Source organism: Nyctereutes procyonoides, unplaced genomic scaffold (genome assembly GCF_905146905.1).
Source record: "Nyctereutes procyonoides isolate TBG_1078 unplaced genomic scaffold, NYPRO_anot_genome, whole genome shotgun sequence".
NCBI classification, from domain to species: domain Eukaryota; kingdom Metazoa; phylum Chordata; class Mammalia; order Carnivora; family Canidae; genus Nyctereutes; species Nyctereutes procyonoides.
The window spans coordinates 71830053-71843470 of record NW_026575142.1 but is presented as its reverse complement, the minus strand read 5'-3'; the positions used below and the strand labels follow the sequence as shown (position 1 = coordinate 71843470).

Sequence of the window (13418 nt, the reverse complement as noted above, 5' to 3'; positions counted from 1 at the left end):
TGCCCCCTCGGGTGTGACATTACTGAAATAAATTAAGTCAAGGTTTGTTTAGTCATTTTATCATATATATGTAACTTCTGGTAACAGTTACTGCTATGAGGTTTCTCGTTGTTGAGTAATTAGCTAGAGTTCAAGGGAACTTTCTTAATAATGTGCCTCTTTGCTTTAAAATTTCTTAGTAGCCGTAATTTCTCCTTTCTAGAAACGTATTAACGTTTTACATTCAAAGCGCAAGGAGAGCTTTAAGATGAGGGCAAAGCACTGGAAATCAGTACTTCTTTGTCTTCGCCTCGCTCTCGTGTGTAGTTCTTGCTTGAATTCTGGTGAGACCGTTGACCATGTGTAGCAGGTATGTTGGAAGGATTGGGGGGTGCGGGGACATGTGACCCTTCATGGCGCTCACTTATCCGAACGTTTCGTGTTTTGGCCACCCGGTCATTTCCGACAGGCTCCAGGATGTAATCCAACGTGATCCAAGTATGGTCTCCTACAGGACTCCTTCCCTGGGAGAATCAAGGTTTTTCCCATTTTAGCCCACCCCTCTTTTTTTTTTTTTTTTTTTGGATCCAAAGGTACTTCAGGTAAAGCCTGGTTAGCGGGCAGCAGAGGTGTACTTGACCGTCGGGACCAGCTGGCCGCACAGGTCCCACGTTTGGTGATTTTTATTATATTTACGTGAAGTCATTTGTGGACTGGGATACCTTGTAAACTACAAAGATGTAAACAAACATGTGGATTATTATTAGTGTGATAATAACTTCATTAGGAAAGGAGGCGGCTTGGTGGAGGGAGTGAGAACCTCAGGGTGGGGGGTGGGTGCCGGCGGCCTGGAGGTTAGAGAGTGTGACTCTTGATCTTGGCGTTGTGAGTACAAGCCCTGCGTCGGGTGTAGTGATTACTAAAACACAAAACAAAGATGACAGAAAACAAAGAATTTCGGGCTGGAAGGCGTGGGTCCTACTCCCCAGCGGGAGGAAGGCGGAGGAGGTCATTTTGAGGGAGGCTTCAGGGGTGGAGATGCTGGTAGTGGGGAGGTTCCATGCCCCTGTGGGAGGTGATCTCTCCTGTAGCTGCTGCCCAGGGAGACCCACGCTCCGGGGCACTAAGTGAAGCTTCAAGAACCAGCCAGGACCGAATGTTTGCTTCACTGGGTCCCTCACTGTACTGGCTTTACCTATTCGAGAGAGGGTGATGTTTAGTGAGGTACATGCGTCATTAATCAAAGCTTAAAAATATTAAAAAAAAAAAAGATACTACTATACTCATCACTTCTGAAACCGAGTCCTTGCCAAGGTGCTGGGTCTGCAGTAAATAAGCCTCCGCTTAGACTCTTACTGAAATGCAAACCTTGCTTTCTTTGTGCCGTTTCCCTGTGTACTCAACCCAGTGTTTTGGAAACCTTCAGCTATCTAAATTCCCATCAGGTGACATTGTTTAATCTAACATTCTCTCTTTCATATACGAAAACAGCTCTAAGGACAAACCGTGGGGATGCTTTGAACTCACTTTCTGGTGGTTGGGAGGGACTTTCCGATCTCACTCCCTTTCCTCTGCGCACCCCCCTCCCCCCCAGGAAAAGCCTCAGGCTGCCCTTCCCCAGCCCAGCCCCCATGCGACCCCAAGCTGGGGCTGCAGGGGAAAGAACCTTTGACCTTGGCCAAAAGAAGTCACCAGCCAGCCTGCTAGGCCGCCCGGAGTCCACGAGGTTAGAAGTTACTTGGGATGGACTTTTCAATCCTTCGGTGCGAATGAAAATTCAGGTTTTTGATACTGAGAGAGAAGAGGCCGCGCTTTAACGTCGAGGATCCACCTATTTCAAATACTGTGTTGAAGGCATGACGACAGAAGCCCTCGCCTAAAAAGGCTGCAAAAGATATTTTACTTTGAAAACAGCAATGATAGAAACAAAACGGAGCAACAAAAAGGTCTCTTTGAGGTCAAATCTTAAAAGGGTCCTAGACCGATGCAAAGGCCTAAGACCCCCGAGCCCCGCTTGCTGAGGGCCTGACACTGGCCCGTAGGCCTTGTGAAGCGCTGCTCCCCTTGCCCCGCCGCCCCGGGACGGGTCCTCTGGGGCGAGCCCGGGGCGCGCTCCTCCGGCAGGGCCGCGGGGGCACAGCGCCCTACACACTTCGGGGACACGGTTTTATTTCGGGGACCGGAGAACCGAACAGACCCACCGGAGGATGACCCCCAGCACGTCGGCTCCCAGGACACCTGGGCACGAACCCTGCAGGCCCCGCCGGGCGCTTAGGGAGCAAGGCCCGGCCCGCGCGTGCGCCCCACATCCCGCGGCCCGGCTCCCCGCGTGACCAGCGCTGCTCCGCTGCCCTGCAGGTGCGCCCCGGAGCCCGCACCTCCGCCCGCACCGCCGGCCGGCCCGGAGCCCCGCAGCCAGGGCCGCGGGCCTGCCCACCCAACTAGCCTGCGTCTCCAGGCGGGCCACCCACCCCCGCACCCCCCCCCCCCGCCTCGCAGCTGGCCGTGCAGCCGGAGGCCCGCACCCCGCGCATCCCCCAGCCTGCACCCCATTGGCCCCGCACCCATTGGCCCCGCAGCCTCCTGCGTACCCCGTGGTCTGCACCTATCGGTCCCGCACCCACTGGCCCCACAGCCGGCCGCGCACCCCTTGGCCCCACAGTGGGTCACGGACCCCCGCCCCCTCGGTCCCGCACCCCGACCCGCACCGCACTGGCCCCGCAGCCGGCCGTGCATCTCCCACCCCGCACCGTTGCCCCACACCCATTGGCCCCACAACCAGCCTGTATCCTCCCTCCCCCTCCGCTCCGCACCCTCCCCCTCCTGCCCCCCGCCCCGCACCCACTGGCCTCGCACCCCCCTGCACCCCCTCCCACCCCGCACCCATTGGCCCCTCTACTGACCTGCAACCCGTCCCGTCCCGTCCCGCCCCGCACCCACCCCCCCGCCCGCACCCATCAGCTCCATAACCGGCCAGCACCCCCTCCCCCTCCGCCCTACACCCCCCCACACCCCCGGTCCTGCACCCCGCCCCGCACCCATCGGCCCCGCAGCCGGCCCGCACCCCCTCCCGCCCCGCACCCATCGGCCCCGCAGTGGGCCGCGGCGGCGGGGGCGGGGCGGGCCGGGCCGGCGGAGCCTCGCGGCGCCTGCGGGTCTTTATTCGTGCAGGACTCGGCGGCGCGGCCCCAGCCCCCAGCCCCCAGCCCCCAGCCCCCAGCCCCCAGCCCCCAGCGTCGGCGGAGGGGCGGGCGGGCGCGAGCGCGGCGCGGCGCGGCGCGGCGGGCCGCCCCCTCCCCCGTCGCCCTCCCCTCCCCCCCGTCCGCGGCGCCCCTCCCCTCCCCTCCCCTCCCCTCCCCTCCCTCCCTCCCCTCCTCCCCTCCCCTCCCCTCCCCTCCCGGCCCCGCCGGCCCCTCCCCCGCGCGCCCGCCCGGCGCAGGCCGCTCGGGTTTGTTTTGCTGCGCGGCCGCCGCCGCCGGGGCCTCGCGAGCTCATTTGTGCCTGGCTGGTCCCCGCCCGCTCCGCGGGGCCGAGCGCCGGGCCGTCGGCTGCTCCGAGCCGTTGGGTCTCTCCCTCGGTGACGGCGCCCACCCTCCGCCCGGCTCCCCGCGCCCCCGCCCGCGCCCCGCGCCCCGCCCCTCCCCCGCGGCGGGAGCCCCCGCCCCGCCCCCGCCCCGGCCCCGCGCCCGCGCCCCCGCCCCCCGCCCGCCCGCCCGCCCGCCCGCGCCCGCCGGGGCTCGCAGCGCCGCGCACCCCGAGGGGTTATTTTGGGGGCGGCTGGCGGCGGCGGCGGCGGCGGCGGCGGCGGCGGCCAGGAGGGGACTTTCCGTGCGCCTCCGTTCCCGGGAGGGGGAGCGGCGTCGGAGCCGGCGTCCCAGGTAAGCGCGGGGGCGGGCGGGCGGGCGGGCGGCGCGGGGGGCGCGGGGCGGGGGAGGGGACGGGAGGGGACGGGAGGGAGGGGAGGGGAGGGGCGGGGGAGGGGCGCGCGCGGGCGGGAGCCCCCTCCCCCCGCCGGCCGGAGCGACCCCGGGGCCCGCGCCCCGCCCCGCCCCCGCCCCGCCCGGCCCCGGCCCCGGCCCCGCCGGCCTGGGGGTCCCCGGCCGCCCCGCGCCCCTCCCCCGCGCGCGGACCCCTCCTGCGCGTGTGCGAGTGCGCGTGTGCGAGTGCGAGTGCGAGTGCGCGTGTGAGTGTGTGTGCGGGCGCGGGCGCGGGCGCGGGCGGGGGCGCGGGCGGGGGCGGCGGGGGAGGCCTTCGGGGAAGACTGTGCGGCAGAGCCGGCTGCGGAGCCATCATGAGGCCGACTCCCGGGAGCCTATTTTTAGCCGAGGAGGGAGCTCTTGGGCGCACGTTCCTCGGTTCGCAGGGGAGCTGTGCCGGCGGCCGGGGGGAGGGGCGCGGCGGCCGGGGGGAGGGGCGGGGAGGGCGCGCCCGGGGCGCGGGGCGCGGGGGGCGGGGGGGGGCGCGGGGCCGCGTGGGGCGTGCAGCGGGCGCCGCGGCGGGCGCGAGGAGGCCGGGCCGGGCGGGCCGGGCCGGGGAGGGAAGTTGGGCTGGGAGCGCGGCCCCGGCGAAGTTCGGCGGCCGCGGTGAGTGTCGGCGGCGGTGCCCGTCCCGGCGGCGGCCGCCGGCTCCTCGGGACGCGCTGGGGAACTTCCTCCTGGCGGCCCGCGCGCCTTTTCCTTGTGTCCTTTTCCTGGAAGCCCCGCGGACCTCCCATCCCAGGGCGGCTCGGGGGCCCGCGCGCGTGTGGACGCGTCCGGTGCCGGTGCCGGTGCCGGTGCCGGTGCCGGGCTCAGGCTTCCCCCCGCCGCGGCCGCGGACGCTCGCACTTGGGTCGTGGACTTGGGGCGCGCGTGGGGGAGCTCTGCGGCGGCCTGCAGGGGCGGAGGCTCCGATGCCCTGCTCCGAAGTCTTGGGCCGGGCTCCCTGGTGATACGCTCCCGAAGACCATTCGGCGATGGTGGGTGGACCAAGGTCGGAACCCACTTAAGAACGAGATTATTATTTTTTTTTTTCCCGTTTCCCTCCTTCCCCCCCCCCCACCCCAAGGTCTGGAGTTTACTTGACACTTAAAACCTTGCCCTGCGCAGGCACCAAGGTGAGCAGTGGGTCAGGACCTAATGTCATTCGCAGTCCACTTGGGGGAAGTTCGCCGCTGGCGCCCACAGCGAGCCCTGTGCTGCTCTCCCCAAACAAGCCCGTTAATAAAACGGGGTGGGTGGAAATGATGCGGTTATTTTTAGTCCGAATTGCCTGCCCCCTCCCCCCCATGTAATTAAGTGATCCTTTTTCTCCTCCTCCCCCCCCCCCCCCCCCCCCGTAAAGACTCCTTTATCAGATCGGATAATACGAGGCCCTGGTGGTGTTTTCCTCTTCCTACTAAAGCGAATCGTAAAAAACATCCTGGTTAACACACTGAAGGTACAGCAAGTGACTTTTTGGCTCCCCCAGTGTGGTTCATTTTCATTTTCTGCTAAATAAGACCCGTGCTACCCTGGCGTGTCTTAGTGGATCCTTATTTCCTGGGACTCTGTGTTCTCACCATTTTAATAAGTTCATAGTCTAGGGAAATAGGGCAGCTTTGTCTCCACGAAACCTGTGTGTGTTGGGTCCTATCATGGGAGTTGATGGCAGGCAGGCAGGCAGGCTTCGGAGATGATCACCGAGGGTGCCAGAGACAGTCATCGTTTACCTGTGGAAGAAGGGGTGGCTGAAACAAAATACGCCTCAGGCTGGTTAGGCATGTCATGTGTGTTTATACTTTTGCTCTGAATTTGTGCTTTCCTGCCTGTTTGGAATATGATTTTTTTTTTCCCCTCCCAGTTTTGCTGTAATGCATTGTGTGATGTATGTAACCACAATTGTTGAATCTACAAACAACGACTATTTTTTTTTTTTTTTTTTTCAATTTGAGTAGTTAGATTCAGACCTACAGGGCAAAATACTACACTGTATGGAGTATGGAGACCGTTTGTACGTGGAAAAAGTCTTTCTTACTGTTACGGAACTTAATTAATGGACTTGTTAATGGCTTGAAAATTGTTGCAAAGCTTCCAGTTTATAAGATGCTTTTCTTGTAGCCTGGTGTACCAACGTTGGTTATTAACACGGGAGACACACGTGGTAAATGATGTGGCCCCTCGTGGAGCTTGAGTTCTTGCACTGGTTGCCTCAAAGAAGTGATAAACATTTTAATGACTTTTTACATGTGTCCAGGAATTTTTTTTTTTTTTTTTTTTTTTTTTTTTTTTACTTGTACTCTCAACATCCAGTGAAGGCTTGTCATGATTCCCTGGATACGTGCCTTCCAGGGGAATAAGAAGGAACTACTTCCTGGGAGCCTTTCGAGCTAATAAGCAGAAAGGGCAAAAGCTTGGTATGAATATAGGGGTTACTGATAAAGAGAGATGTGGCTGATGGACCTTTGGAACAACAACCTGTTGAATCCGTATCTGCTCGTACATGGCAGTGAGATAGTACAGCCTTGTCAGATGAGTAGCTGACACAGGCATTCTACTTGTACAAGTTATTCCAACAGAATTACTACAAAGAATTTTTGACTTGACACATTTGGATGAAGTTAGTAGAAGTAATTTGTTGGGTTTATTCAGTTCTTGTGTTTCTTATATAAAAGTTGAGAGGAACGCGATAGACAGTAAGTCAGGGGGCAGACGCCAGAAATACTGGCACCGTCCGGGACTGTGTTTCTCTAGTACATGTGAATTTGACTCCTTTCATAAATAACTTACAGTGCAAGTCACTGAAATGCAGAAAATAAAACCCGGAATAAGTAACCATGAGACACGGATACATCCCCACAGTAGAGAAGGGTTAGGACCCGGGGCCGTGTAGTAGAGAATGAGTGAGTGTAACTGGTCCCATTTTGGAGGCCACCACGGCGACATCTCCTGTCTAAACACCAACAGAAACTTTAAAAAAAAAAAAAAAAAAAAAAAAAAAAAGCTGTGAGAGAACTAATGCTGGAGAGGTTTACTGGCTACACCAGCTATGGGATTAGACTCCGGAAGAGTACAGTCAGGCACGGTGTCAGCAAGAGCTAGAGGAAGGGGCCTTGCTTGCTTATGCTCTGGAAAGGTGTGAGGCGCTTGCCGTGTCATCTATACCTCAGACTAATCCTACAGAGTAGGGAGTGCTGGGAATCCAGCAGATTATGAAACAGAAGTGCAGAGTTGATCTGCTTGTCCAAGCCACAGAACGGTCAAGTGAGGTGTGAGGGTTCAAACCTGGGACTGTCTTGAACCCTGTTCTCTGCTCTTTCTAGCTGTGCCAGATTTTTCCTGCTGTTGTCAGTTTTGTCTGTCACTCAACATCCTTGCAAAAAATTAGTGTTTATTATCAAGTTTATGATTCTGTAGTCGGGCATTTCTACTAACTGGGTCAAGTAATTGCATGGATAAATAGAATTCGTAGGGCCCAAACAATGTCGTGTTTAATTCTCTGGAACCATTTAATAAGGTGCAGTCTTTTTGCAAACTGCTCTGTTTCCTATCTTAAGACAGCAGCGAGGTAGCCTCTCCAAGTACTGCCTGCAGAAAGAACAAAATTGGTTCTATGCCGACGACTAACCAGGAAAAGCAAATTAGGAGTATGCCTAACTACCTTCCCACGTACGCATTCTGAAAACTTGCATGAGAACCTCGTCCTGTCTTTCCGCAGAGGGAGCGCGGTGGTGCGTCAGGGGTCCTGGGGCAGGCCCAGGCCCCATCCCTTGCTGGCTCTGCAATGTTTGGGGAGTAACTCCCGTTTCATCTCCGCTTCCCCTTCTGTGTCATGGGGACGGTGAGCTTCGCAAGGTGAAGAAGATTGAGAGAATTGGCCGAGGTGTTAGAGGATGGTACCTGGCATACGAGCCTAGCCTCCTGGGCCGGCTTGTGGGCTGAGGATGAGGAGGACGGTTGGGAGCTCAAGTTTGCTTCTTTGTGTTACATTTTATGTGTTTGTTATTTATTTCAGTGGGAACACGTCATAGGAAACACTTGGCAGTTTTATTTCTCGAGCTAAATATCTGAAATAAACTTAGCTTAATGTGTTTACCCCTGAAGTGGTGATTGAAGGCTTACCCTGCAGAAACCCATTGGGTCTAACACTAAGTAGGACCCGTATCGAGTTTCATCGTGTAGGTACAGTGCTGGGGCCTTTGCACGACTCTCAGGGCTGTTCTTTTGTCACTTGGGCTTGGACTTCTTAAATCTCACGCTATTTGAGGCATTTTCTGGCTCTTTTTAAATGGAGGGATTTTGTTTTTCAGGGCTGTACCCATCCGTACCTAGGATCTCCTGTTTAGGTTGGAGCGATGACTTTAAGTAGGTTATTGTTTTCTCCAGGCCTGACCCTTCATCTGTGTTCTTGTTCTAGATTTTCAGTTGCTGTCAAGTCCGTTCTCTTTGGAAGTTCTGTTGCTCTGAAGTCTCTGTAACCCTTGTCTTGCTTTCACTTCCCATTTTTTACCATTTTTAATTCAGCAGTAATGTTAACTACTAATATGGTTTCTGTGTCGGGCCTACACAGCTGGTTTGACGAGGACTTTGAGAGTCCGAGCGGCTGATAACCCGGATATTAGGGGCCAGGAAACCAAGGCTCAGGTAGTAGGGGGCGTGCAGGGGGACGTGGGCCCCATGTGTCTGATGCTTAGGCCCGAGTTCTCATCTAGCAGCTTACTGGCCTCCCTGTGTGTGAGAGATGAGAGACGGACGAGAGGGTTGAGGCCTGAGTTACTGGGCTCGGTCTCTGGTAGGCTGCTCCGAGCTGCCTTTCTCCCCCATCCCGCCTTCTGTAACTTGTTGGCCGCGTCCGTATTAAAACCCCGGTTTCATCACGTCGGGTGGGTCCCTGCTGGACAACCCAGAACGGCCTCCCTGGGCCAGCCTCGGCCCTCGGGGCGGCCCCCAGGCCCCAGCGGCGGGTCTGTGCCCCCCGCCCTGGCTCCTGCCTCCGCCTGCGCTCCTGGTTGGAGCCCGGCTTCGCCGAAGCCCTTCCTGGCGTCTGCGGCCCGGTGGCCCTCGGCGGGGGCGGCGTTCCGTCGAGCGAGTATCCCAGGCCCATGACCACCCGTCGTTGAGTGGGTTCGTGTCCCATCCGTAGCCCCGACCGCCCGGTACGGTTCTCGGAGGAAAGGACCTTTTCCTTAGGATATTAGCAGAGTTTCGCTTCTCCTGGCCCTCGCCGCCCTGGGGTCACGCGGATCACGGATCGTCTCCACAAGGCCCGGGTTGCTTGCGGGGAGCCGGGGGGAGCGGGGGGAGCCGGGGGAGCCGGAGGAGGAGCGGGGCTGCCTTGCTGACGTGGCCCGAGCGAGCGTCTTGTCTTTCTGATTCAGGCCTTGGAGGTTCAGGTGTGCTCCAGGAGCACTTCCCTGTTCCTTTGAATTTTAATGCCGCCAGGGTTGACAAGGGAGGAGGAAAAAAACCTTGTCAAAATCTAGGATGAAGTGAAGATCCGTAGTTTTGTCCTCTTATTCTTGGACTTGTCGCCATGATATTGGGGAAGAACCTTGTCTCGGTGGGAATCCTGTCACCGAGGATTGTGGCCTTATTTGGTTCTGTTCGTTATAACGAAATTTAAGGTTTTATTTTAATCTCTCTGGCTGTAGTGGGCCTAAGTATAAGACGGTGTTTTTAGCTCTTTTTGATGGCATTCTGACCACATTGGAGTCTCATTCGAGTCATTATTATGAAGGTGTTAACATGCAGGATAAACTGTATCTGTTATATGGTGTAAGTGGGTTTAATCTACCAGAAGAAAGTCATCATAACCATCTCTCTTCAGCAGGTTTTTATGGTAAGGCTGTGCCATACTAGTTCTACACAACCTGGGTAATTTATTCTAAAGCCGCTAATTTGGCATTACATCCTTTTGGAAATTTTAATATTTAGAATTCTAAAGTATGAGCTTTTCAGCATGATTTTATTTGCATCAGACAAAATGAGTTGGTTGTTACCTTGCTTTCTGAGAGTTTAGATTCTTAACGTAGAATTAATACAATCAAACTATAAAGGTCATGTTGAAAGATCAACAATCAAATTTCAGTAAACATAGAAGAGTATCCAGATTAAGGAAAAGATTTATGTGAAGTGAATAATTTGAAGAGTGAATGAGGAGGAATAGGTATTGGGGGTTTAAACTGGGGAGTTTGCTGCCTGTTTTCCTCTTAAGCGATGGTAACTTTTTCAGGAGGTAGAACAGAGGAGAGCATGGAGAGTGCGGGTCAGATGGTCATTCCAGTATCTTACTACAATAATTCTTCTTTATATGAAATTGGAGTCTCAAGCCTTTTTTTTTTTTTTCCTAGAGATGTCTAAAATTTTTAATTACCTTAAAACAAAAGCAGTGAAGAATTTTTTTCTTTTTAGGAACTAGATATCAGTGTATTTCTTGATATCTTCTTCATTTTGTCTGAGGTTAAAGGCGGTGGTATCAGTGCTTTTCTTTGATTTTTTTTTTCATTGTGTCCTTTTCAGCACACGGTATGATAGGACATTGTAATGAGATAATCAGTTAAGTGGATGTTTGCTTTTTTGTTGTTACTGTGCGCCTACTTGAATGGTGGGTAGCATCTTAACACGGATTCAGTATTAAGCAAATGAATTTTTATCATTTTTTGCAAAGCCATAGTGACATGGGTAAATCATTTAGTTTCTAGAACTGCATATTAAGAAGGGTCATATAAAGTGTTATGTAAAGGTAGCTTATTTGTTCAAACAGTACATATATAGTCAATTCCCATATGAAAATTCTGAAGATCTGTCATTTTATTATTTTTTAAAAAGATTTTATTTATTTGATAGAGCACAAGGAGAGGGAGTGGGAGACAGAAAAACAGGCTCCCCGTTGAGCAGGAAGCCAGATAAGGGGCTGGATCCCAGGGCCCTGGGGTCATGACCTGAGCCAAAGGCAGATGCTTAACCCACTGAGCCACCAAGGTGCCCCTCTGTCATTTAATTTTATGTAATTTTTTTTTTTTTTCAGGGAGACCTACCTGGAAAATTTGCTTAGAGTACTTAAAGGCTAAAAATTTATAGTAATAGTCCGAAAAGCATTTGGCATTAGCATATGCAAACACCTCCAGAGGAGTTATAGTATATTTTGCTAGTTACCTTCAGCTGCTAACAGAATACAGTTTATGGGTTAGTGAGAGGTGTTTTATGCTTTCCCCTTAATTTGAACAGGCTAATTGGGTAGAGTGTATACTAATTTTGTTCCATTTCTATTTTTCGGCTATCAGATGTCATTAACTCACAGTATAAGGCAATTGGGTCATCTACTTTGGGTTTCTGAAATAAGGTAATGGAAATAGATAATGAATGAATTTCCTTAATGTCTTTTCTTTTTCTGTATAATTGTTCTTTTATGGGATAGAATCTATCATACATGAGTGAGTTTTTAGATGCTGTTTGTAGCTGTAGTAGTGTTCCCCGGCACCTTTTTTATATGAAAATGTAATATACTATGTACTTAAATTTTCTCCCACTAAAGGGGTGAGTTTTCTTTTAAATCACCTTTCTCTGTCTTCCTTAGTAAAAAAATGTGCATTTGTGAGATCACGGACTGGGGTTAGGAGGGCAGTCTGTTACTGTGTCAGGGAAATAGTCTTCCTCTTCTGTGTAAAATCTGACATGCCCTCACGGGGGGCGGGGTTACTTCTTTGACCTTGGGCATTCTTATGGCCTGCTAGCAGAGGTCACCGGTTTCAACATCTGGTGAGAGATGTTTTGTGTGAATTATTCCTTTACAGATTGGCTTAGAGCTGATGTGTAGGACTTTGTTAGTGTCTGTAGGATCTTCTCAAAGATGTTTGAGTAAAAGGAGGCAGAGGATGCTGTAGCCTGCTGCCCTTTGAGCTTACCAAAGGGGAGAAGAGTGGAAGGGGTGGCGGGAGAATGTGACTTACGTGTCTGTGTTTCATGTGCTTAGGATGACTCCAGAAAGATGCACAGAAGACTGGTACCAAACAGTAATTTTAGGGGGTGGGATTGGGATGGGGTGATCATGAGGTCAGATGTGGGAGAAACTTATTTTCATGTATGGCCATTTGGACCGTTTGAATCTTTCTGTGTTAGTATTACCATTTTTTTTTTTTTAAAGAAGTATTGATTGTGAAAAATCAAGGCATCCAGTTAAGAATTTACTTAATCTACTTCAATTTGGACAGTCAAAAGAAGAGAGAAAACTTAATTTTTCCTGTGCTTTTCAGACAGTGCTTAAAGAACTGGGATTGTATTTCTGTAAACACTTATTTTTATTTCTCAGATTTGTTGGACAATTAGAGCCACTGGGTGATTAAAAGCTGTGCTGTTTTATGATTTGGTCATGAGACCAGTTGAAGTATTTAGTGATAGTGATGTGATTTTCAAGTCCCGTCCGAGGTCGATAATTAGAAATTAATTCATTGCAAATATTAGAAGGAAATAGGGATTGTACAGAAGTATACAGGTGTTGTCCGATTTCAAGGGTTTGGAAAAAGGGTGAGAATTCAGTTTACTGTAAATGGTCTTGTCTTCTAGTTGTGCTCATCATTTTCAGCTTAAGCTGGAACATCTCAAAGAAAGGTGGTACCTGTTTTTGTACATTTAGTTCTGCTTCAGCGTGACCTGCCTCGCTGGGCGCATCGCCCTCTGTCCAGGTGGGCTGTGTGTCTGATGGGCGGCGCTGACCCTTGCCGCGGCATGTTCCCGTGCCGAGCAGCTCCGTCTCTGGAGTCTGGCATTCCTACTTCTACTCATGGGTTGTATGGCTTTGGAAAATTATGTAACCATTCCAGTTGGTTTTTTACTCTGAACAATGGAAATAAAGAGTAGTTAATAGTTGCCTTATGGAGCAGTAGTGAGGATTAAAATGTGAATGCATGTAAAGCTGTTCTCCTAGGGCCTGGCACATGGGAAGAACTCCGTCAATGCTCACTACTGTCCGGTAGCCTTGTTAGCTGCAACAGCAACAGCTGTAGACAGAGGCAGAAAAGTGTCACTCCTTCTGGAAACCTGTCTTAGCTTCCTGTGGCAACCACAGAGCCCTGGATGGCCTGAATTCCCAATCCAGAGGGCTCCTGCTGCATTTGGTGCCTGAGCTTTGGTTGCTCTAGTTCTCTAAAATGAGAATATGGGGGCACCTGGCTGGCTCAGTTGGAGGAAGGTGTGACTCCATCTCAGGGCCGTGAGATTGAGGCCCGTGTTGGGTGTAGAGATTGCTTAACTAAAAATAATACTTAAAATAAGAGTGTGTACTGTGTACCTCTGTTCTGCCTCTAATGCATGTGTCATTTTACAGTAAAGTAGTATTTTATATCGATTTTGGTCATATCTTGGTATTCCAAGAAAAAAATGTTACTACCTTTCTTGAAAAAATCAAGTCTTTTTGCTTTCTGGGGCTCTCCAGTCCTCCTCCTGGAAATCAAACCTGCTCTCTGGCTCTCCAGTGGATGCTCTTTG

The 13418-nt window shown here is 52.8% G+C and overlaps 1 protein-coding gene across 6 annotated transcripts in view; it reads left to right on the top strand.

The window, feature by feature from the left end:
- Positions 1–3710: 3710 nt before the first annotated feature.
- The window catches only part of TBL1XR1 (TBL1X/Y related 1), a 164249-nt gene continuing 154541 nt past the window's right edge, over positions 3711–13418 (top strand). For 2 of the 6 annotated variants that reach the window (XM_055308035.1, XM_055308038.1), the window contains exon 1: positions 3785–3857. The gene's annotated coding sequence lies outside the window, so the exon portion shown is untranslated. Of the gene's footprint in view, positions 3858–4303; positions 4335–5039; positions 5075–13418 lie in introns of those variants that run through there. The other 4 variants (XM_055308050.1, XM_055308036.1, XM_055308042.1 and 1 more) reach the window with 4 other exon arrangements.